The sequence below is a fragment of the Mandrillus leucophaeus genome, unplaced genomic scaffold (assembly GCF_000951045.1).
Source record: "Mandrillus leucophaeus isolate KB7577 unplaced genomic scaffold, Mleu.le_1.0 Scaffold1225, whole genome shotgun sequence".
NCBI lineage: Eukaryota > Metazoa > Chordata > Mammalia > Primates > Cercopithecidae > Mandrillus > Mandrillus leucophaeus.
In genome coordinates, this window is record NW_012100599.1 from 302,293 (window position 1) to 323,861 (window position 21,569).

The window sequence follows — 21,569 nt, forward strand, 5'->3', positions numbered from 1 at the left end:
CAGGCAGAATTCTGCATCCAATTTCAGGGGCTACACAGATGCCCTTGAAAGTCATGGGGAACCTATGATCCATTTCAGATAAAACTGAAAATCTTTTTTTCTAACTTTTCTTGGCCCAAATTAGAAATGAGCTAATTGATATTTAAGTTCTCTCTGTCCCCTAAATATTTGGATGCCTTGGATTTGCTAACTATACTGATCGTTTTCCCATTTTCAGAGAGATCTGGTGGTTGATAAGAATAGTACTGTTGATAAGAATTGTGACTTTTAGTTGTCACAGGTGACCTGTAGGTATCAGGATTGTTGTTAAGCCTTTTCTAAATGTCTGTTCTCTCTTCTTTCTGTTGGTTGGATACAGCCAAGCCCATCCGCCCCGGACACTACCCGGCCTCATCTCCAACGGCCGTCCATGCCATTCGAGGGGGAGGAGGCAGCTCTTCAAACTCCACTCACTACCAGAAATAAATACAAAGTGAGTCCCATGTCAAGGGTGGTTTCTCTATCTGGAGGCAGAGGCTTCTTGCCTTTCTAAAACCCCTGCCTGGCAGTGGACCTTCAGTAGAGAGGAGTTCGGTCCTATTCTAGCACACGCCCTGGGGGTTCCAGGTAAACAGAGACCCGACCTACCCTCACTCAGTCTAGAGCCCTGGGGTCTTCTAGCTGAGGCTGCCTGAGGCCCCTGGGACCTGGAGCCAGGCCGGGCCTAATCCCCTCCAGGGGTAGGTGTGGTGAGTGATTCAGCTGAGCTTTGTTTTTTTGGCCTGTGGGACTCACCTCTGTAGTTGGCATCCCATAGGGCATTACCTGTTTGTCAACTGCTTTTACCCAGAGCAGACAGAAGTTGGGGGTTGCTTTAAGTCTCAGAAACAGAATATAAAGAAAGAGCCAGATAATAGAAGTGATGTTTTTATGTTTAGTATCTGAACTCAACAAATGGGGATTTTAAGAAGATACCTAGGTGGGTCCAGGGCACTTTTTTCTTTGAGATGGTGGTCTGCAAGCTTCTCTGCCCACAACCCACATGCCCAACATTTCTCTCCTAGCAAAAAGAAAAGGAACGAGTGATATACTTTACAGAAGCGAAGAAGCAGAGAGCGAAAACTGTCATCCTCTGTGATGGAAATGGAGAAAAGAGGTTACTAGTTGGGCGGGCAGAAAGACTGCTAGGTGACCAGAAAACTTCATTTAGAAAAACTCTGACTTTGAACATGCAGATGGGAAGAGGTGGCTCTGAACATTGTCCTTGGACTCTAAGCCCTTGCTAGGGTAGCTGGCTCCCAAGGCAGGCAAGCATGTAAGGTGTGAAGCCTGGACCCCACCTCATCCAGTCCTTTCTGCATCAAGGCAAGAAGGCGAGCAGGAGGGGCTGGAGCCATCGCTCAGGGTCCTGTCATGGCCCAGGCTTAGGCTAAAACTTCCAAGGGAAATGCTTTGGTGGCTGTCCCCACACAACTTTCACCTGTGCTGCCCCAGGCAGTGCCAAGGAGCAGGCCAGGGGCTGGTCAGAGTAGTGGGAACAGGAGGGAAGGCGGAGGCAGCCCACGGGCGGGCAGTGTGCCTGCCATCATCTGCCGTCTTCTAGACAGGAAAATGGGAAATGGTCTTGGCAGTGGGCCACCCCATTCCTATCTAATCTCTGCTTCCTATCAGAAATGGAATGAAACTGGAAGTTAGAAAGTTGCTTTTGACTACATGTTGTCAGTATCGAGGCTGATACCTGAAGGGAACTCTGAGATCCAGCTGGGCAGCTTGGAACAGAAAAGCCTGAAGCAGTGGTCCGGGAACTTTGGTGGATGTGAGCATCCTTGAGCACCCAGAGGCCCAGGCTCCTTAGGGGAGGGAGGGCCTGGGTTTTGTTTGTCTTTTTAACCAAGTACTCCAGGTGATTCTGATATTCATCGAAGTTTGAAAACTCTCCATGGTTTATACAGGATGGCAGTTTACTTCTGTCTTATGTAAAGGAAATTGGAAGGTGGTATGTATGTAAAGAATCTCCACAGTGATAACAGAAACCTAGCCTCTTAACTAGGTTAAGCAAGTGCCTGCCTCCTGAACTCAAGGCCAGCTCAAGGTCACCAAATGACTTCAGTTTCAGCCATCATGCCTACATTCCAAGTTTAGCAACCAGAGAGGAAGCAGAGAAGAGGCAAAAACAGCCATCCTAAATGAATCTCCTTTAAGTAGCCTTCCTGAAGCCCCATGCAATGCTGATGCCTCTCTTTCCCTGGGCAGCACTGGGCCATGTGGCCACATCTAGCTGGAAAAGGTAGTCTTTTAGCTGGGCCCATCACTGCCTCAAAGAAAGGTAATGCTCTTTGAGCAAGGACAGGGAGAATGGATGTTGGGGTGGGCAGCTGACACACTGTGCATTATGGATCACCTAATATGCCGCAGCACTGGCCTAGATGCACTACAGGCATCACCTCATTTGATGAAAGCACAGAGACATGTGTATGTGTGTTTCCCAGCAAGACCTTACTAAATATACTAGTCCAGGGATTCTGGGGTCCAGAGATTATGCAGTGAGACAGTCACCTTCTTCATGGGTTCCAACAAAGGTCTGCCAGTCCCATATTTTATGTAGGCTCCAAACAACCAAATGCTGGCCATTCATCACCAGTGTAGCCTCTTCTCATACAGGAGAGTGAAAATCAGTAGGTCTGGGGAGACTTTCAAGACCGTTGGAGTGACAGAACCACCCTCACCCATTATGGCATTTTTTTTTTTTTTAATTTTACTTAAGTTCTGGGATACATGTGCTGAATGTCCAGGTTTGTCACATAGGTATACACGTGCCATGATGGTTTGCTGCACCCATCAACCCATCATCATCTTTTTGAGATGGAGTTTTGCTCTTGTCGCCCAGGCTGGAGTGCAATGGCATGATCTCGGCTCATTGCAACTTCTGCCTCCTGGGTTCAAATGCTTCTTCTGCCTTAGCCTCCCGAGTAGCTGGGATTACAGGCATGTGCTACCACGCCTGGCTAGTTTTTGTATTTTTAGTAGGGACAGGGTTTCACCATGTTGGCCAGGCTGGTCTTGAACTCCTGACCTCAAGTGACTCCCCCCACCTCAGCTTCCCAAAGTGCTGGGATTCCAGGCGTGAGCCACTGCACCCAGCTGGCAATTTGTTTCTTTACTCAAAGTTTTAAAAGTGGTTTTGATGGTTTTATCTGAATTCAGAGCCTCCTTAACACACCTTCTCCACATAGCTTCTGTAACTAGGTGCTTCTTTCATCAGGTCACAAAATAAACAGGCCCCCTCTTACAGCTCTCAGGATGGCAGTGTGGCTGAGGGGACTGGCATTGGACAAGGGACCTGGGTTCCGGTGTCAGGTCTTCTACTTCCTTCAAGTTACTTAACCTCAGAATCTGTTTCCTCGTCTATGAAATGGGGAAAATCTTTTATTTTGGTCATTGGCATTGACAGAAGGCTTAAATGAGGTCATGCTTCTAAGCACATAACAATTGCTCAGTAAAAATGTTAGTTGCTAGTAAAGATGAGCACTGCAGAACATGGTAGTTGATACATGTTGGTTTATAGTGTCCTTTAATTCATATAGTTACTAAATGGTTTTTAGTTCCTCTATAGCAGTAAATCCTAGCCACTGGGTAGGGAAGGCTTATTTCTAACTGAGTATCCTAATTGTTGCTATGAGCTGATATAAGGGCTTTTAAAGATAATATTGGCTGGGCATGGTGGATCATGCCTGTAATCCCAACACTTTGGGAAGCTGAGGTGGGCAGATCACTTGAGGTCAGGAATTCAAGACCAGTCTGGCCTAGCTTGGCGTGTACATGCACACCTGTAACCCTAGCTATTTGGGAGATTGAAGTGGAGAATCGCTCAAACCCAGGAGGTGGAGGTTGCAGTGAGCTGAGATCATGCCACTGCACTCCAGCCTAAGTGACAGAGTGAGAGCCTATCTTATTTTTATGTGTGTGTATGTGTGTGTGTGTGTGTGTGTGTGTGTGTATATATATAAAATTTACTTATCTACAAGCTATGACTATTTTTAAGAAATGACTGGGCATTTGTCAGTGGAGATTAAAAAGGGGTAGTAATCAACAGATTCAGGAATTGCAAATGAAAAGTAAAGAAATGCTAAATCATTTTTTGAAAAATAATTGGAAATATGGAATTCATTGCTTAGATGAGAGCAAAGCCTTTTTGAGACAGTCTTTCCTGACCTTTGGGATTTTCATTCTGAAGTGTCTCTTCCGTGGGTAGAAATTATCTCAATCGTGTCTTCCCAGTCCTCCTGTGGAGTCAGAGCACATATTCTGACAGCTGGATATCTTTGGAATTTCCTTCTGCTTCATTTCAGGGTTCAAGAATTATAGCCATAATGAGTATTTTGGTTTATCCTCAAGGTTTCAAAGCCAATGAAGATGCCAATGTACAAAAATCAAAAGAACCCAGGATAATGCTGGCTTTGATCTTACCTGGTTCAGATCCACAGGGGGCTGCCACAGGAGGAGATGATCCTTTTCAAACGCTAGAGCTACCTATGGGGCAGTGGAGTGCAACCATGTGACATCGGGCAGGTTGCTTGACTTCTGTCAGCTTCAGTTTTGCTCACCAGCCAAGGGGGTTCAGGCATCAAGAGCCTAGCTCTGTACTTGGTTTCACAGAATGAGACAAGAAGGCTCTATTCTTGTGCAGTGATATGCTTGTTAGGGGAAGATGGACAGAAAATAAACAAGGTAACTTCAAGTGGTGGTAAGTGCTCAGAAGAAAACAGAAACAGGCTAATGGAATAGGAACACTGTTTTAGAAGAGGGGGTGACATTTAAGTTGAGACTGAGTGATGAAGAATGCCAGACACACAGCAACCTGGGAGAGAGTGGTTTGATGATCACTCAAAGGTAGGAATGAATGAGGGTTATTCGAGGAACGAGGAACGTTAGCAAGGCTGATAAGGCGGTACAAGGCTGATAAGGCGGTAGCTCCTGATCTGGGAGAACCCATCTTCATTAGAGTGGATGGGGAGGGAGTTGGGCCCAAGTAAATGAAGGTGTTGAGGCTGGGGGCAAGTTAGATTGGGACCTAGTGCGAGGGGTCACCAGGGCTGTGGGCATGGGAGCAGTGGGAGCTGGTTCATGATTAGACAGGCCACTCTGGGCTGGACCCTGGAGAAGGGGTAGGAATGGGGCAACAGTAAGCACTGGGGGTTGTCTAGGGGGTACCCTAGGTGGCCATGGGGGAGGGTCCGGTACCAGACCCGGGTGGTGGCAGCAGGGGAGAAGTGGCTCGAGTTAGTGCCTGCTTAGAGCTGATTCAGCTGTCAGGCTTACTGATGAGCGTTGAGAGCAAGAGGACGAGGAAGGAAGGCAATCAAGGTAGTTCCTAGATTTTTGTGGGCCCCAGCAATTAGGAGACATTGGTCCCTTTTTAACCATGCCAGGGGAAATCGGGGGATGAGCAGGTTTTGTGGGAAAGCTTGGTTTCCATCATGTTGCTTATGCGCTGCCTCTCAGACATCCAGCTGAGCCCACCACCCAAGTGGGTGTGTGGAACAGGTGGCTGGATCCGTGGGTCTGGAGCATAGCAGAGAGGCTGGGGCGAGGCCAGGGCTGGAGACTTGTGACCTGTAGATTGTGTTTATGGCTACGGGTCTGAAGGAGGCAACCTAGAGAAAAGGTGGGCCCAGCAGAGAGGAGAGCTGAGGGGTGAGTTGGACCAGGCTCAGGCACTGGCAAATGGGAAGGTCAGAGAAAGGAGGTGGCACCAGCCGAGGGGCCTGAGGAGCATGTGGGGGCACAGTGGTGAAGTGAAGACCTTGACCCTAGAAGGAAGGTGGTCAGCTCTGAGCTTGAGTAAGATGACAACAGAGACTGGGTGGTTGAAGAAGGCCAGATGGCGGTGACCTTAGCATGGACTAGAGAGAGCAGGTGAGGAAGGAGAGCCAGCAGCTGAACCCACTTTGGGGGTTTTATTTGAAGGAGATCAGAGAAATGGAGCGACAGGGTTAAGGTGCGGCTGCGTTGCTTTTCTGTCATGAGATGGGAGATATTACAGCATAGCTGTGTGCGATGGTGATGGTATAGCCGAGCCGGGCAGAGGAGGAAGCACAGATGCGGGTGGGTGGTAGATGGGGTGCACTGGGAGGCAAGATCCAGCTCACCTTAGTTAGAACTTGTTTTCTCGTGCAGGCAAGAAGCCAGATGATTAGTGAGAAAGAGGGAGGAAGCAAGGTCTCGCTCTTGAGAGCAGAGACGGTGTAAAATCGACCTCTCAGGCAGTGCTGAGTCCTTCTTTGCAGCCCCACACTTAATGCAGACACCTGATTAAACATCTGCCCAGCTCCCTGGTTCTGAGGGCCCTGGAGATCCACTTCCTTTCCAGGCAGTGCTTTGGCAAGCCAAGGGACTTGTTCAAATGTCTCCACCAGATGGCGCCAGTGGGGCATTGCTGAACCCTCAGATGTTTTCTGAAAGACTGAAGGCAGAATGGTCTTTTTTCTTGGTTTTTGTATATTTAGACCATTTTATCTCAAAGTTGAGTAGTAAATAGAGTACTTTAAAAGGAATACAATTCTCACAGATCCCTAGAGTTGATTTAAATTATTGTATTATAATACTTAAGTATTTGCACATTGTAAACAAAAACAAATTTAGAAATTAAATTGAAATAAAACCACAAATAAAAAGTCCAAACCACAAAACCCACTTCACATAATTTAATGAAAGAAGAGCTTTTTCTGAAAATAAAGAGCTAAGTGCAATGCAACCCCGGAGTGCGTTGCTTCTTGTAGAGTTTGGGATGCCTGTTTTTTGTGTGTTGTGGTGTGTCTCAATTCTTTCAATTCTGTACTCCCAGCACTCTGAGAGGCTGAGGCTGGAGGAGGCTTGAGCTCAGGAGTTTGAGACCAGCCTGGGCAACTTAGCGAGACCTTGTCTCTACTAAAAATAAAAACATTAGCCAGGTGTGGTGGTGCATGCCTGTAGCTCCAGTGACTTGGAAGGCTGAGCTGGGAGGATCATTTCAGCTGGAGAGTTCGAAGCTGCAGTGAGCTGTGATCATGCCACCACACTCTAGCCTGGGTGACAGAGCGAGATCCTGCCTCAAAAAGAATAAACAAATAAAACAAATACATGAAGATTAGCCTAGTGCCTGGCACTGAATGAGCACTCTGTGCTCATCTGTGTTGTCCTCATCACCTGATCCCGTCTCCTCATTCTACATCCCAAAGAGGCGGGATGAGCTGTCAAGATCCCACACCTACGAGTGGTAGATCCTGGGCTAAGAGCAATGATCTTCCCTGCAACAGTTCTCAAAGTTCTTGGCCTTAGGACCTTTACTCTTCTTAAAAAGGATCAATGGACTGGGTATGTGGCTCATGCCTACAATTCCAGCACTTTGGGAGGCCAAGGCAGGAGGATCACTTGAGGCCAGGAGTTTGAAACCAGCCTTGGTGAGACTCTGTCTCTACAAAAAATAAATAAAATAAAATAAAATAAAGTAAAAATTAGCTAGGTATGGTGGCATACGCCTGTAGTCCCAACTGCTTTGGAGGCTGAGGTGGGAGATTGATAGAGCCCAGTAATTTGAGGCTGTGATGAGCCATGTTTGTGCCACTGCACTCCAGTCTGGGTGACAGAATGACAATCTTTCTCAAAAAAATGAACCAACAAAAAAGGATCAATGAATTTATACATATTGATATGTATCATACTGGAAATTAAAGCAAAAAATTTAGAATACTGTCAGATTCATTTAAAAAATAGTAATAAGCCCATACATGTTACCATAAATGTGATTTGTAATGAAAATAACTGTTTTCAAAACAAAAAATAGCCCAATGGCATTGTTTTACATTTTGCAAATCTCTTTGACACCTGGCTATCTAATAGATGGCAGCTGGATTCCCCCCAGCTGTTTTTGCATTCTGTCTGTTGCAGTGTGCTGTTTTGGTTGAAGTGTATAAAGCGAATCCCCCCTTGTCACACCAGACAAGATTCTTGGCCATTGGACAGCTAAGAAAACTGTGGAATGGGGAAGTCGGGATCATAGTGCCCATATCACAGGCTTGTCTGGGATTGAATGAGAGAATGTGAAAGAAGAGAGAAAAAAGTCTTAGAAGAGTACCTGGCAAAAATTAGACCCCTGTGCATGTTAGCTAATGTTAAAGTGGTCATGGGGACAGACCTGAAAAGGACAGATGAGGTGGGACTGCAGAGAGAGAGGACAGAAATAACTGTAGGTGGATGCTGCTGAGGCAGAGGACTTTGAAACTAGCATTCTCAACCCGAAAGGAAGGAATTGTGGAGCATCCGGAGGCAAGAATTCCTGATTCCGTCTACCGCACAGGAGGCTCCAACACTTCGATACTCCTCAGCTTCATGGTTCTCAGAGTCATAAATTCAGAGCAACTAAAATTGTTCCTCCACAGCAGATTGTACCAACGCTCCAATGAGATAAATCCACTTCTATTCAGCAGTAATAAGTAGAGTAAAATTGGTAATTCTTATAATGTGGGGATTGAATTATAAAAAGGCAAAAGAAAAACTGAAATTATGTACTGTTTGGATTAAGCTTAAATCCACTGCAAGCAATTGCAAAAGCCCAAGTTGGGGGTGAAAACGGTCTCTAAATACTTCTTGCAAAACCCTTGTGTAATTAACTTCCTTCATTAGCCTTCCCCACCCCTTCTAAAGAAAGGTGATTTTATTTCCTCCTAAATCTGGTCGCACGTTGCCCCTTTGAATTACCATCTCCAGTTTGGCAGAGCGCCAGTCTGGCAGTCCTGGAGCAGGTCGGTTGGTCCGGTCCCCTGCCTCTAAGTGAGTGACTGGCTACTTGGAAGAGAGTCAACAGGACTGGGTTTTAAAGATTCTCCAGACTCCCCAGTCTCTCTGGGATTAGAACAGTCAGAAATGCTGTATCTCATTTACCTTTGAAATTTATATCTCTTTTCTCCCATGAATTTATCTAAGGAGATGAAGATCCCGATAGTGGGAAGGATGGATGGGAGCATCCTACTGGAATCCTTGTTTCTTGGGCCTGCTGGAAAGACTTCTCAGCAGACAGGCCTGTAGAGATCCTTAACTGGGGATGAAGAGGAACGCTGCATCCTAGTAAAGAAAGGACCCTTTATTGGCAGAGTTCCTGTGCTTTTCCCTTCAGCAACCTGTCACAATCTCAGTTCTCCTCCCTCACGCTCCTTGAGGTGACTAAACTAAGCAGGTAGGGCCTCCTTTGTGGCCCCGCATTTCTTCCAAACTATCAGCCAAAACCTGCTGAATCTTGCCCAGCGGGGATCGGGGGTTTTGACTGAAGGGCCTTCCAGGGGGAAATCATGTCACTTCATGGTCTGCTGGAGTTACTGAGGCCGCCCCATTGCATTTGTGTCTAGTGCTTGCTGTGTCAACACAGTTTGGCTGCAAACATTGCGTCAGGTCATAATCCCACAATCCAAGGTATGTGCCAGCACCTCCCTGCCTCCAGGCACGCAGGACGGCCATCTCATCCGAGCAAGGGGATCTCATCTGACCAGGGCGATGGCGTGCGTGGAGAAACGACCTGGGAGAAAGTGAAATGGCAATTTCAGTGGTGGCATTCAGGCAGCACTCCTATTGGTTTTCAGCTCAAAATGGATTTTAAATAACAACCATGACCGTGCTTTTAGGTTTTTCACGTCTAATACTGACAATAAGCCCAAAATTTCACCAGAAAGGCCATGTTCTTCCCAAAGATATCTTACTCTCTGTGACTTCTAAAAATGACAGGAATATCACCCTCTAGGGTTGTTTAAGCCCTTCTTAGTTTTGTAGCTTTGCCGTTGTGGGAGATTATACCAAATGAGTTCTCGGAATATTTTTTCTTGTCAGTGAAGAGGTGGTTTTGTTTTTGCTTTTGTTTTCATTTTTTTGAGACTGAGTCTCACTCTGTTGCCCAGACTGGAGTGCAGTGGCATGATCTCGGCTCACTGCAACCTCTGCCTCTGAGGTTCAAATGATTCTCCTGCCTCAGCCTCCCAAGTAGCTGGGACTACATGTACCTGCCACCGTGCCGCACTAATTTTTGTATTTTTAGTAGAGTTGGGGTTTCACCGTGTTGGCTGGGCTGGTTTTGAACTCCTGACTTCAAGTGATCCACGTGCTGTGGCCTCCCAAACCAAAGTGCTGGGATTATAGGCATGAGCCACTGCACTTGACCAAGGGGTGGTATTTTTAAAAAGAATGTGTGTGGTTTCTTTTTTCTACTCAGTTTCTGTTCTGTATTTCTCTCCCTTTTTCTCGCTTTGCTTTTTTTCTACTTTTATAACCCCTTTCTAGACAGAGAATTTTTCCTTTTATATGTAACTTACATCCTGTTGGTTTATACAAAATATGTGAGGTTGTTTACAATATTATAACATATAAATCAGGAGAGTGAAGGAAAAAAAAAGAGCATGGTAGCAGGAATCTGAGATATTACCACAGTTGGGTACCAAATGTTGATATAAGCCTTCTAGAGGCAAAACAGAAAGCATGTGTCAGGTTACAGAGGGCTTGCTTTCTTCCTTCCTTCCTTCCTTTCTTTTTTTTAATCAAAAGAGAATTTGGGCTTTTCTTAGTGGCGGTTGTATTTCCAGTACCAGGTAATTCCATGTTTTTCTCAAGGATAAGGCTCTACCTCCCTCTTTTGTCATCCCTGTCCCCATCCCCTAGAGTACCATGAGCTCTGCACAAAACCCATAGCAGGGTCTCAGAGCTAGCGCCTCCAGCTGGTGACAGGAAGCAGAGCCTTTCAGTGTCTTCTGAAAGTTGAACTTACTGGTGTTGGGTACAGGCTGACAGAGGCCACTCAGGCTGGTCTAGACGTTCATCCTGGAGATGTGCCCAGCACCAGCCGAACCTCTGGTGGGAAGTGGAATAAAATGGAAGGGGGTGGTCTTTTGGAGAATCTTATTATCCGATGGAGACGAAGCATACCTTTGGGAACTGGGAACCTCTTTCTACAGAGAGCCTGGGTTAGGGCCCTGTTGTACCTGCTTGCTATCCTAAGTGCAGGCAAATGAGAAATGTTTTAATTCCCCCTTAGGAATGAGAAAATACATTATGTTACTTTGAATATCCATAGCCTCAACAGATACTAATTTATGGAAGAGAACGTTGAGACTGTCAGGACTAAATACTTAAAGCAAAATCAGGAAATAGGAGGTTGTGCTGTTCATGTGCTGCTATCCACATGTGTCTTTTGAGCTCTCAAAGTCACATGTCCAAATTGAGATGGGCTGAAAGTGTAAAATATACACCAGATTGCAAACACTATTGTGTGGAAAAAAAAAATCTCAGTAGTAATATTGTAATGTAAACGATCTCAATATGTAATACCAATTACATGTTGAAATGATACTATTTTGAATATATTAGGCTATATAAAATATATTACAATTAATCTTACCTATGTCTTTTCACTTTTTAATGTAGCCACTAGAAAATTTAAAATTAAATATGTGGCTTGGCCAGGCACGGTGGCGCACGCCTGTAATCCCAGCTACTTGGGAGGTTAAGGCAGAAGAATCACTTGAACCCGAGAGGCAGAGGTTGCAGTGAGCCAATATTGCGCCACCGCACTCCAGCCTGGGTGACAAGAGTGAAACTCCGTCTCACAAACAAAAACAAACAGAAAATATGTGACTTACGTTATATTTGTATCTGACAGCTCTGGTCTAAACATCTAGAATTAAACAAAACTTTTTTGAGAAGTAAATTTCTACTGTGTTCTCTAATTCCTATGTTTTCTCTTTGGTTCTCTTTCAACAGATATGACTCCACATAGCATGTCAAGGACTACATTAATCACCAATTCCTTTATTTTTTTCCCCCCTACAGTTTCCATTTTTTTTTTTTTATACTTGCTTACTCCAGCCATCTGCAGTATACCAGTTTCAGGTCTTTTGAGCTGTGTAGAGTTTCTGTGTGTACAGATGTGTGCTCGGACTTTTCTCTTTTTGAGAAATCTGAAGGAGATGGTTGCAGAAGATCCACTCACTACTCAGAACCACTGCCGCTGACTCGGCCTCCGGGGTGTTGGGTGGTTTCTGGGTGGTTCCTGGAGCCTCCTCTGGGCAGTGCACTGTCCCATCTGTACGCCCTAATGTGCCATTCCCTGGAGGGGAACAACCACGTACCGTGGAGGCGGGAGACCACACTCTGCCTCAACTGTCTGGTTTCCTGTAAAATAAACACATTATTTTATATTTTTAGGGAACAAAAAGTGCTGCTCTAGGGTTCCAAGTTTTCATTCTGAACACTTTTCCGAAACAAATTACCCCGAAGACACATTTTGAATATCCTGGTCACATCTTTGGATCTGTAAAATATGCCTTTTAGTAATGGCACCTGTTAAAATGCAAAGCAAATTTCTTTGGGGCAAAAAAACAATCTGACAGTAGCAGTGTAGAAATTGTTCATTCAGATACATCTGTGTCAATGCAAAAAGTCATAAAATTCACCTCCGAGCTGCTTGCTTTTCAACCTGCAGCAACTAGTCTCGGCTGGCCGGTTTGAACGTCGTTCTTTCAGAAGTGCTGAAAATGCTGCAAAGTTTTAAGTGGAAATGTGGCTGCCCCTCTCCTCACTTCTTCCTCCCTGATCGTTCTGGAGCTGGCATTGGGAACGGCTGCTTTCTCTAACCATTTTCAGCTTGAGTGGGGATTGCTGAAGAAATCCAGCATCATTCCAGCAGTTGGAAAAGGAAGCCTTGGGGAGAAAATACTTGACACAATTTTGTTCTTTGTGCTTGTATGTGAATAAGTTGCCATGAATAAGTTATTATTTCAACCCATCATTGCCGACTGTTTATATGAGTTCTTTGGCACCAAATAGGTTTCATCTTCTTAGGCACAATTAGAAAAAATCCATATAGATGGATATTTTACATCTAGTTATTGCTCTATCCAAATACATGAATCTAAAGCTGAATCAACCCTTGCTTCCAGTTGTACTTATTAAGAAGATCAATTTCCAAGTAGTAAAGTTTTCAGGGAAACTGACAAAGATTCAGTTAAATTGGCCTTGTGTGCTGCTATTTGTTTTGACAAATTTGGGGGTAAGTCAATGACAACCAAACCAATCTCGGTGAAAGCTCCTATCCTATCGTGTTGTGTGCCCAAGATGAGGAGCTGGCACTGTGCCCTGAAGCTTTCACCACTGTAATGAAATATATGCTAGGGGAGACTTCGGGCTTTTCTCATGACTGTGTGAGTCGAAGGTAGTTCAACTGTGTGTGTGTGTGTGTGTGTGTGTGTAAAGTGCTAAGAACTGTGCATTGACATCCAAACATTTCTTGTATAAAATTTCCCGAGCAAAGCAAACCTGCTTTGACTTAATTTATTTGTTGAATGTTGCACTTTGTTTATGTATGTTTTGTTTTTGGGGGGGAATAAGGAGAGGGAGGAGGACAAACTATTGAAGTATTTATTTCATGAAGATGGCAATTTTGCATTTGTTTAAATTTTTTTCATTCTTTAATTTTGTTATCAGTGCCAGCCCAATATACCTGCTCCCATCATTATTTGCAGTCTGATAAAAGGGTCCTTGTGGGGCAGGTTTTGCAAAGTTTATCAGGTAATAACATATGCCACATAACCTTGTTAATATGTTTGCTTCTGATTTGGGCAGCTAAAACATTGGTGTTTGGGATGATTGCCAATTATGAATTGTCATTACCACTACTCTCCATTACTTTTTGTTTGGAAATTGAACAAAGGTCAGTAATGGTGTTTGGCTCTTGTTAATATCCATCATAAAATAGATTGTTTTAGATTCTCTCCAGAGTGATATTTCCCTGGGTACCCCCTTTCTAGTTCTAAAGAATTGCTTGGCACTTTCATGTTTCAAAGGGAAACATTCACTTGTAGTTCCATTTTGCTTGATCTCTACAAGGGACTGACAACATTCGCTTTACTTTTATTCACAGAGAAAGTTGGCTTTGATGTCTCTTAAAGATAATTCTGCTAGTTGCTGATCAGCCAGTCAGTTCACCTAGCTTCAATCTTTATAGGACTTCTAATCTAATTTTCCTATACTGTGACTAAAAGGAAGGAAAATTATTGGAATGGATTATTCAAATGGATCCTTAAATATTGTTATGTATAGTAAGCCAGTTATTATATCAGGACCATGTTCTCTGTAGGCCACTTTCTAAAAAAGCCACATATGTGCAATTTTCAGGTTTTTAGACTATTGCTTCCTGTACTTTAAGTGTAAAAACCACACTTCTGAACAACTAAGCTCGTGATTATGATTTTGGTTATACGCAGCTTTTCACAAGCGTGTATTGTGTCTTTTTCTCCTCTATGAATAATTTTATATTTCATGCTACTTCTTCAAAGTTTACTCTTTGATGCTCTAAGAGAACAGCCAGATGGTTTATACGAATAATCTTTATCGGCAGGATGGTGGATTGGTAAATTAGGAGAATGTTGTTTGAGATATCAAGATTTATGGTTGGAAACTAAAATACATAATGCCAAATGTGTTTTTGTCAATTACTAGAGAATTCTGTGCAAACATATCATCTCTTCAAATGCTGCACACTTCACTTTTGTTAAACAGCAGGTAGTAGATAGAAAAATAACAGTTTCACATTAAGACTTTTAAAGGAAATAGAACCATGTGATTAAGAAATCAGAATTTATAGATACACTGGGATAGATGAAGAAATAAAAAGGTTTGCCTAGAATGTAGCATCTAGTGACTTTTTTAAAGCCCTAAAGTTTACATAAAGAAGCTCTAGTTCCTATAGAAATAACTGAAAGCAAATAAAAGTTCTTAACAATCCCGTCTTTTGAAGTGCATTTTTTAAAGCAGGGCAGGAGACATTTGGACTCTAGCTATATGACATATTGGGAAAGGCCGAGGGTGGAGGGAAGATTTCACTTCATTGTCTAGCCCAGAATCTTGAGCAAGCTAAAGAAACCATCATAATCTAAAATTGCTTCATTTAACACTAACAGTTTAGACTTTTTAAACCAAGCATTGAATAATGGCTGGATAACTGCCAAAGGAAGCGCCGCTCCATGAAGTCTGCTTACTTATTTAAAAATTGTGTATCAATTTTAAATACTGTTCATTGTGTGCAGATATAAGGGGAATAGGGCATTCTGTAGAATTATCCATGTCTAGTTTGTAAAGTGTGTCCTGTGTACTGCAGATGTGTGTTCTCTGGGCTTTATGTACCTGTACAGTAGCTTTCACATTTAAAAAATTGTGGACAAACTTGTCTGGGGGGTTTGAGGGGAGAATGGTGGTTTATATCAATAATGATGCTGTACTATAGTCCATGTAACAAAAGATCTGGAAGTCACCCTCCTTTGGCCCACGGAAAATTTTGGTAATCTTCTAGGTTCTAAAATGAAGATGTATGGGTACTCTGGCAGACTGCATGTTGTATAATTTGAAAAATACTAGAAGTGGAAAATAAAATTCAATTAAACTTTGACTGGTCTGTTTCTGCTTATTTGAGTCATCCTGAAGATATGCTCATTGGCGATGTCAGTGCCTGTGTGAGGATGAGCTATTTTCTGGCCTCAAAAGAGTTCACTTCAAGTGAGCAGGTGCCCCAATACGCAGCATAAGCAAAGTCAACTTTGACCATTTTTGCTTTTACTTTGCTTAAATATCCGCTCTAAACTTTTTTTTTCATTTCAGAACTAAGAAAACTTGATGTTTGTCATTTCAGTTCTGAAAAGATAGCAACTGATGTAAAAAAAAAAAAGTCTTACTAGCTTTTTTAAAAGTAGGAATGACTGAAAGCTCAGTAGAGCAGTGTATTCACTGAATATCTGAATCTCTTCTTGCTTGAGAAGGGCATTAATTCTCCACCAAATGAATTGGAGCCCTATTTGCGTATGTTGAAAGATTATCAGCGTCTTTTGAGGATTTGGGGTGTTTATATTCCTGTTTAACCTACTGATTCTTAGTGTTAATGTACAGGTCTGAGATCTTGTGAGAGGACACTGGAGCATGAATCCTTTGGAGGCTAACCAGTGCCAGGACACAGGATAATTTTTTTCCTGCTATCATAACAAGGAGACTTCCCTACCTTGGGTCACTAGAATCGTGTGACCATGCATGACATTGTGTATGTAAAGCATCCTCATTCTTGTGCTTGGTTTGATTAATGGTGCATGAGAGCCAGACAGTAAACCTCTTTCCCTTAATTGATTAAAAATGGAAAGGATAGATGTCAAGTGAACGTGTAATTAAGGGCACTGCAAATGGTGTGCTTTTATGCTGTCTTACCCATCTTTTTCGAAATTGTTATTCTCCCAAGAACTCTGAAGAAGTTTCCAGATACCACACTGTTAAAAGTGACTTATGTAGTAAACTTCAAACGTGGCAGTTGAATATTCAGCTGATGCCTGTGTGTTATAGATGGGAAAGCAGTTCTCTGAAAGAACCAGATTACACAGCAAATTTCAATATCAATGGGAAATGACTCCCACAGATCCCAGAACACAGCGGCTCTGCGATGCAATCGGACTGCATTGATACCAGTGTTCTCTTGGTTCCTGCAAGCCTTTCTTGAGGTTTCTTGTTTCACCAAGCTCTGAACTGGCCTCTGGCTTTGCCTCAGAAGCACAGAGCTGGAGTATCTGTGGGAGAAAGTGGATCTGGAGCAATAATCTGCAAAGGCAATTACTGGTGATGTGTGTATTGGCAGGTTTCATTCTAGCATTTGTGACAGGTCGTGTCTTGTTATTTGTCTTGTGTACATAATACACTGAACAGAGGTAGGAGTCACCTCTTGGATGACACATTAGTTGAAAATGTGGGTTTACTTGACAAAAGGCATCCCAAGCCATGGAGTTTTCACTTTCCCTTTGGTGTTTGGTGGTTCTTTGTCCAATTTGCAAAGAAAACACCAATCTCTCTTGTGGTTAGTTGGGTTCAAAATAACGAAAAAAAAATCCCATAGGTAACCACTGTTGGTGGTCTTTCTGCCTCCAGTACCCTGGATGGCAAAGGCTGGGATTCTCCACCTGCTTTGCTTCAAGAGCAGTTTGTTCTGGACTTCCAGGAGGCCCTCTTTGCCGTCGAGCAAATTTCAAACCTTCACCCTTTCCCATGCCCAGATCGCAAATGATTATCATACTGTAGCTGTTCAAGATTTACCTACAACAATATTTTATTCCTTCAGAATGTACATGAAATTAAGAGAAATTGACAAACTTGTTCTGGATGAAACGAAACAGCATCAGAATCTCGTAATGCTCAGAAAGCTACAATAAGCAGTCAATTATTTCCAGGGCACTATTCTGGCTGTGTGCCAGATACTGTTTTAAGTGCTTTACAGGTATTAATCCATCTAATCCTCCTAATAACCCCATGAGGAATGCACCATTATCTCTCCTTTACAGGTAAGGAAACAGGCGCAGAGAGGTTAAGTAGCTTGCCCAAAGGTCTCACAGCTGACAACAGGAGACTCCAGGACTGAAACCCACACAGTCTGGTTCTAAGGTTCATGTTCTCAACAGGTAGTAATACTGCCTCTCTGAATAGTAATTGGGATATACATATATGTGTGTGTGTGTGCCTCTCTCACTCACTCTGTCTCTATAGTGATAAGCAGCAGCCAACCTCAAAAACCCTTTGGTAAAGAATTTATACAAAGCTTTATGCCTTTGCAACTTTTCTGTTCTCTCCTTTCATTGGAATCTGAGACCTCATTGTTATTTGAATTACTTTAAGCAATCAAATGCATCTAGGAAAGAAACAATAATGCAGGAGGATGCCTCATAGCAAGGGTGCCTGATGACACTGAACTCTACAGGAAGGCTGCATTTCAGGAGTGCCCTTGTCAGAATCTTTGTCATACCTAACATACTTAGAAGAAGTGTAGCCATTACTCTGTCAGTTTTCAAATTGTGTGTCGTAAGAATTTAACTTATCATCCATGTGGATTTATTTTTCTTTAAGGTACTAATTCTGTCTGTCTGCATTAAAACATGTATAACCTATATTCTTCTGCTTCTTCAGTAAAAAGCTCTCAGTACTCTCTTGCCCCACCTGAAATGGCTCTCAGGAAAGGGTTGAGGGGCACTGGATGGGTTTCCTGTCATTCCCAGGGATGTATGAGGCCTCAGACGAGGCTGTCCCTTACCTCACCTCTGGCCCCATCATGATGACTAATAGGATCTTGTTTCAGAGCTCTAGGTTTTAGAAAAAAGAAACATGCCAATCATACCATACATGCATGTGCAAGTCCAACCACAGAAGGCTGAAAACAGTGGGGTTCCCTTATGAGCTCCTCCCTTTACCTGTGCTTCTCTTGTCTGAGGGTATTCTGATGGGCTACCGGGGAGCAAGGCTGGTGGCAGATGTATCTAGGTGACACGATGCTGACTCCGTCAGCCAGCGTCCACCTGGCTGCCTGCCTGCAGACGGCAACCTCCAGCCCAGTGTCCTTGCTGCCCTGCAGCACCTTTCTGGGACCTACATGGAACAGCAAAATACCTCTGGAGTACTGGTTGGCAGGCGGTAGTACTGCTGAGTAACTCCACATGGAAAGAATGATGTATGCAGGACCTGGATCCGACTCTCAACTTCCCATCTACCAGCTGGGGGGTTGTGGTCAGTGGTTTAACTATGCAGAGTCTCAGTGAGCTCATCTCCATACCTGAATTTAGCTCACGATGCTCCATTCTTCACAGTGCCTTTTGGGGATCAGATGAGAAACTGTAGGAAGACATTTTACAGCAGTGGTACTCAAATATAAGGGATTGTTATTGTCAAAAACTTCCTAGGAGAAAGTATGTTCATCTTGGACCCCAGCTATTGCCTTCTACCTGGCATCACCAATATTTAGAGTAGAAGAGGAGAGAATATGCGGAGACATTGGGAATTGTCTGATTCTACCCAGTGACATCAAATCTCTTTGTAGCTCTCCATGTAGGGTTCTTTCTTTTCCCATGGTCTTGGTCAGCCGGGGCTGCTATAACAAAGTGCCATAGACTGGGAGGCGTATAAACAACACACAGCTAGTTTTCACAGTTCTGGAGACTGGAAGTCCAAGTTCAGGGTGCCAGCCAACACAGTCAAGTTCTGGTGAAGACTTCTTCCTGGTTGCAGATTCCTGACTTCTTGCTGTGTCCACACATGGTGGAAGGGAGGAGAAAGTTCTCTGGGGTCCCTTTTATAAGGGCACTGGACTCATTCATGACTAATGACTACTAAACTCACCGTGATGACCTAATCACCCCAAAGGGCTCTACCTGCTAATATTGGATTAGGATTCCAGCACATTAATTTTGGGGAGACACAAACATCCAGTTCATTGTACCCACTTCACCCTCTTTCCTCTTGGGGGAAAACACACTCTTAGGGTATTTCATGAGTAGAGAATATGACCTACCCTCTGAAGTGTGGTGTAGGGAATAGGGTTTCAGGCTAGTTTCCATGCTTTATGCCTTGTGGCTTTTCACACCAGAGGGCTCAGGTAAGTGCCCTTCACTCAATGTCCTGGCACTGGATCATGAATCAAGTCCATTCAGTTTCCCATACATGGAGGCAGAAGCCCAGTAATCACGGTTAATGCTGAGAGACAAAATCCTGGCAGAATATTTGTAGGAGCTTAACAAGTTCCCCAAAGGGAGATTAGAGATGCTCAAGGAGTCACTTAGCCAAACCAGCACACAAAAGCACACTCGGCTTCTGCCAGCATCTGGAAACAAGGTGTCTGCTTCTCTTCCATAACCCAGGTATTGGAAAGTTCCTGTCCCAGCACACACAGCAGAGGCAGGAACCCACTGTTCAGTGCAAGATGACTGTCCACATGCGGGCCTGCTGCTCCTAAACACCAGATGACTGTGATAAGGGCTTCTGCTTTAAATGCTTTGTCTCCAGACTGTCATAAACCCATGAGAACATCAAAATCCAAAGAGTTGAAGTCACGTGTCCAAGACCATTTTGTTAGTTTTGACTGCAGAGCTCAGGTTCCGTCTCTTACAGTCCTCTGCTTGTCCATCTCAGTGATACGGGTTGGAAGCTGCTATAGAATCCCGCCCCCAATCTTCCCTATGAGTTGTTGTCAACAAATAGTGCTTTCCAAATGGCTTTCCCTTTCCTATATTGAACAAATAAATTGGAAAGTTCTTAAAGAAATAAAGAGTATACCACCAGGACTTCGAAGAGAGGACTGTGAGGGACATTGGGTATCATCTGGTTCCACCCAGTGAGGTCAAATGACTTACCTTGCACCTTGCACACCGTCAGGAGAGAGCCCAAGCCCAGCGCACCACCCGCCTCCTCAGGGCTCACTCTGCTGGACCAAGCCTGAGCAGGCAAAGACCAAAGCTAGTCACGAGAATGGCACTAGCAATGCACTTTCCTGACTCCATTAGCCGAAGTATTGACATGAGTTGTGTGGAAATGTTTTGCTACAGTCATCTGTTGAGTGAGTACTGTGTGGCAGGAACTTCAGCGGTGTAGACTGGAGTTCCAGTAGTTCCAACCCTTTCTTTATCAACCAAGTGCCTCAAACAAGTTGTCTAACCTCTCTTAGTATCGCGCCCGGCTCACAATGCATTCTGGAATGGCTAGTCCTTCACATGCATTCTGGAATCTCTTCCAAGGAATGAGTGAGGGTGGCACTGTTATTCACCCCAAATACAGATGAAAAAACTGAGGTGTGGAGATGTTAAGTGAGTTGCCCAACATCACAAATCAAGGTAGAGGTGGAGCTGGCTCCAGAGTCCACATTCTTAACCAAGAGGCTGAGCTCTCCTGGGGTCACATGGCTGCTGAGGAGTGCAGAGGGACTGGGTTCACATCCTGCCTCACTTCCTGAGCTGAGTTTACTCCCAAATCTAAGCTGCTTCGTATGGAAGCAGCTGAAATCTTCATGTGATGAACTGAAAAAGCCTTTTGTAAAAACGTTAGTGTTCATTCATTATTTCAATAAATATTTGAGCACCTATCTTATACCAAGGACTGTTTTCAGAGCTGGAGAGAGAAGTGAATAAGACAAGATAGAGTCTTCATTTCCTTAGAAGCAAATTATAAACAAACGAACAACACTTTCTAAAATGACTTAGTATATTCAAGTGCTATGAAAAGAATAAACCAGGGTGCTGTGATGGCAAGTAACTCCAGTCTAGTTTTGACTGGGTGGTCAGGGAAGGCCTTAGTGAGTGAGGGAGGCAGCCATGCAGAGATTGGGAGACAGTTGCAAACAGATGAACAGGAGCTGCAAAGTTCCTCAGGAAGGATTGTGCTTGGTGTTTTAGTGGTAATAGAACTCTGATTTTACACAGATAATGTTCTCCACACTGGCATTTCTTTCCCTCATTTACCTATCAAAAGCACAATGAGGGCTGGGTGCAGTGGCTCACACCTATAATCCCAGCACTTTGGGAGGCCAAGGCGGTACGATCATGTGAGGTCAGGAGTTTGAGACCAGCCTGGCCAACATGGTGAAACTTCGTCTCTACTGAAAACACACAAAAAAATTAGTTGGGCGTGGTGGCACATGCCTGTAATCCCAGCTACTTGGGAGGTTGAGGCAGGAGAATCGCTTGAACCCTGGAGGCGGAGGTTGCAGTGAGCTGAGATCGCGCCATAGCATTCCAGCC

General features: G+C 44.0%; 1 protein-coding gene across 1 annotated transcript in view; it reads left to right on the forward strand.

Annotated features, from left to right (window-relative positions):
* The window catches only part of KIF5C (kinesin family member 5C), a 109,912-nt gene extending 94,476 nt beyond the window's left edge, over positions 1 to 15,436 (forward strand). The window contains exon 25 of the mRNA XM_011971464.1: positions 11,755 to 15,436. The gene's annotated coding sequence lies outside the window, so the exon portion shown is untranslated. The remainder of the gene's footprint in view (positions 1 to 11,754) is intronic.
* Positions 15,437 to 21,569: the final 6,133 nt, after the last annotated feature.